Source organism: Cervus canadensis, chromosome 3 (genome assembly GCF_019320065.1).
Source record: "Cervus canadensis isolate Bull #8, Minnesota chromosome 3, ASM1932006v1, whole genome shotgun sequence".
NCBI classification, from domain to species: domain Eukaryota; kingdom Metazoa; phylum Chordata; class Mammalia; order Artiodactyla; family Cervidae; genus Cervus; species Cervus canadensis.
The window spans coordinates 112,038,198-112,042,425 of NC_057388.1; positions in this window are offsets into that span (position 1 = coordinate 112,038,198).

Below are 4,228 nucleotides of genomic sequence, written 5' to 3' on the forward strand. Positions count from 1 at the left end.
GCCAGCATCTGCCCCGTGGTCCTCCCCCACCTCCATCAAGGTGAGGCCAGCACCTCTGTGTGAGAGCACTTTGCTAAAGAACCGAAAGGGACTGCGGGTGATATTACCAGCTCAGACTTAACAATAATACACGTTTTAATACCTTACTTGTTGCATTTAGAATGTATTAGTTGCTCAGCCATGTCCAACTCTTTGTGAGCCCATGGACTGTAGCCTGCCAGGCTCCTCTGTCTATGGAATTCTCCAGGCAAGAATACTGGAGTGGATTGCCATTCCCTTCTCCAGGGGATCTTCCCGACCCAAGGATCAAACCTGGGCCTCCTACGTTGCAGGCAGATTCTTTACCATCTGAGCCACCAGGGAAGTCCATTTAGAAAGACTGGTATTATTCTGGATGAACACTAGACTTCATTTTAAGTGAATTCTGGCCATTGTAAACAATCAGTCCACACTTACATGTTGAAGGGTTGCCCGCTGGGAAGCTTAAGAGAACATAGTGCAGTCATTGCCAGCCTGAAGCAAGTCTTCTGCATAAAGGGTTTCTACGCCCTGGTGCTTGTGTGTTAGGACTGTTGAGTAGCTGACTCAGTCACCAAGCAGTCACATATTGAGGACAGTACCACAGAGTCAGTATGAACTGAAGAGAAGCCAGGGAACTCCACTCATCTCCTGTATCAAGGCTGACAAAGAAAGTGATGGAATGCCTATTTCCAGTAGGCTGTAAATGAACTCAGGAGGGAAAAAGTCATATTTTCTCCAAACTTGGCATAGGTATAAAACAGAAGGTTACTGAGAAAGAGAGGGAGAGAGAGAAAGATGTGTGTGTGTGTGTGTGTGTGTGTGTTTGGGCATCTAAAGTTTGAATTTAAATGTTGGCATAAGGTGGATCTGAAAAAGGCAAGGACACTGAAAACTCATTAGCAAGAGCAAATGGACCTTAAAACTGTAAAATACAAAATATTTGACTGGGATCCACATTAACACTTTCTGCCTCTTCTAAGTAGTCTAGAGCTTCATCATCTTACCCCCAGCAACCCTCCCCTTCATAAAGTCTTGCCTCTGATTTTTAGTTATACTTAGGATGTCAATGGCTTTGAAATCTAAGGTGTTATCCTTCCTTGGAGGTTGGCCTAAAGTGTCTAAAAGTGCAGACAGGAAGTTGTAACCATGGAAATATCAGTGGGAGAGGGGAACTTGAGGATTACGCTGTAGTCCTTAAGCTTGCTTGTTAAATTAAGCAAGGAGTGACACTGAGGTAAAAGGAAAAATCTGGTTACCCTCTTCACTTAGCTAAGAGGGAAGCTGGAGGTTTTCTTCCTCAAAGCTTGTGGTTGTTGAAAGGACATGGAGTATACAGGAAGCACCAAGAGTTGGAGTGGTAGACACATGTATTAGGGTCCTCTAGAGAGACAGAACTCACAGGATACAGAGAGATATTTAAGAGGAGATTTATCATAGGAATTAACTTACACAATTATGGAGGCTAAGACGTCCCATCATCTGCCATCTGCAAACTGGAAAACCAGGAAAGTGGTGGTGTCCATTCATTCTGAGTTCAAAGTCCCAAGAACCAGGAGCACCAGTTTTCAGGGGCAGAAGAAGGTGGCTGTCCTAGTGCAAAGAAAGAGCAAATTTGCCCTCCTTTTTCCCTTTTGTTCTCTTCAGGCCCTCAACGGATTGGATGGTGTCCACTCACATTGGTGAGGACAACTTCTTTGATCAGTCTTGGATTGATCAAAGAAGTTGGGTGGGTCTGACCCACCCAGAAATAACATTTTACCAGCTACCTGGTCATCCGTTGGTTCAGTCAAGCTGATGCATAAAATCAGCCATCACGACACACAGATATTCTGGCATTTTTAATTCCCTCTCCATTGTCCTCTCTGATATCCTTTAGCTCAGCACGTTATCACTTGCAATACTCCATCCAGAGCAGAAGCTATCTAATTCTTGGGTGAGGAGATGAGAAGCAGCCCATTGAGAGACTGAAGTCCTAGCCCCAGTCCTCCCCCTACAAATGTTTATTAACAGTGATGCTTGACATCTATAATGCACTCCATCCAGTTGCTCATTCTGCTCCTCGGTAAATTAGATAACTGCCTCGTAGTTACTCAGTGAGTCACAGAGACAAGTCTGAGGACTGGACGCTTCTCCCAGTGAGGCTCTCTCCCACCCACGCTGGGTGGGATCTCTCAGCCCCTCCAGCCTTTTGGTCACTGGAATCCATGGGCTCATGACCTGAGTTTCTATAGCAGTCCCCTCCTCCTGCCCTTCTTGTTTTCCCTCCATCCCCCCCCCCCCCCACCATTCACCACCCATATGCTGTATCCACTACCGGCTTTTGTGATCTGTGGTTGCTAGGGGTGGCAGCTATAAAAAGCACGTGCATTTAAATTCTGTTTGAGTTGAGTAGCTTTGCTCATATCTCATGACAGTGAACTGAACTCTGGTTGCCAGGGGTGAAAGGGTGATGGCTGCAATGTGCAAAATTCACCCTCCGTGAAGGAGAAACGTAAAGTGGATGTACTCTATGGTACCTTATTGTGTAAAAAGAGAAGCAGTTATTATAATTAGTTTAATGCTTAGGAAGGGAAGTAATTTTACCTACTTAATACTGGAAAGACAGCTTAAACCCTTGGGACTAACCTAGCCTCTCTTCCACCTCTAGGAACGAGGGAAGATGCTGATGATGTATATAGATCAGAATATATGCTCTGAAATGTGTCTCACCAGTGAAAATGAATTCACTTGGAGCTCTTTAGACTCTCCTTGTCTGGTTCCCCTAAAAATAGTGACATGATATTTCCAATCAGGGGGCAGCCCATGGCCAGGGAACAGAGGGAAGGAAATCACTGACTTCTGGGAATATAACCTTTGCTAACCTGTAAGCTCCTTGAGATAGTAGTAAGTCTGTGAAATGCTCAGTCTGTATCCTGGAAGCATGCGCAACAGAGAAGGTACTTGATAACTGTCCTTAATATGGTGCTCTAAGCACATGCCTCCCTTGGGCCAATAATGCCCTTTACTTTACTAAGTGCAATGGAACAAAAGAGTACCAGTTTGTGGTGGTTCTCTGGCAGGTCTGCCTCTACATAGGGCAACAGTAAGCCTTGGAGATCTCTGTCTTAATAAGACAGGGACCAGTCATTTAGGAAAACAGTGTAGACACTATTTTGAGGATAATTACAAGGACTTACCTTTTAGAAGTAAATACCTTTGTTGAGTGCCTATAAACACTGTTGTCATCTCATTTGATTTTATAACTGTGGAATGTCTCATTAGTTTCTTCCTTTATAAACTGAGGAGACCAAGTGAAGCTCAGAGAGGTGAAATTGCTCAGTTACAGCTAGTGAGTGGTGATTTTGGAATTTCAATTCAGGTATGTGTGCATGCTAAGTCTCTTCTGTCATGTCTGACTCTGTGACCTCATGGACTGTAGCCCACCAGGCTCCTCTGTCCATGGAATCCTCCAGCCAACAACACTGGAGTGGATAACTGTTCCCTTCTCCAGGAGATCTTCCCGACCCAGGGATCGAACCCAGGTCTCCTGTGTTGCAGGCAGATTCTTTACCGTCTGAGCCACCAGGGAAGCCCCAACGCGTAGTAGGTGCTCAGTAAATAGTTGTGGAATGAGTGAATGCGTTTCCCCTTCCCAGGCCTTCTCCATCAGCCGATCTTGTCCTCTTTCCCCACCCTCCTCTGACTTGGTCTGGTGTTCCAAACTGCCGTTGACCTGCATTTAAAGGTGCCGGATGAGGCTGCTGTTAAAACCCAGGGCTCCTTTCCTGGCTGGAAGGGTCTGGCCCACTTCTAACCCAACCCAGGACACTTCTCTGTCATCCAGGCAAAGGCCTGGAGTTGATCCAGGTAAATCTGGCTCGAGAAGAGGGACAGTGGGGAGGTGAAGCCTGAAAAGGAGTGAGGCAAGAGGCAAGGCCAGAACAAAGGTGGCTGAAGACAACTGCAACATTTTTCAGAAGGGTCAGGTCCTTTGGGATGCCCAATAGATATTAGTCAAACGGACAGAAATCCTGCCCCGGGCTCGGGACCGTGCGCGGTTGGGGAATTGGGGGAAGGCCACCCGCACCGAGGGGCCCACCGGCGGCAGCAAGGCCATCTCGGGGCGGCGGTGGCTCCGGGCCCCGGAGCGGCCCCCGTCGGTCCCCGCAGGCGGGCAGGAGCTCGGAGGCCATTGGCTGGCGGCGCGGGCGGCGGAGGGGCGGGGAGC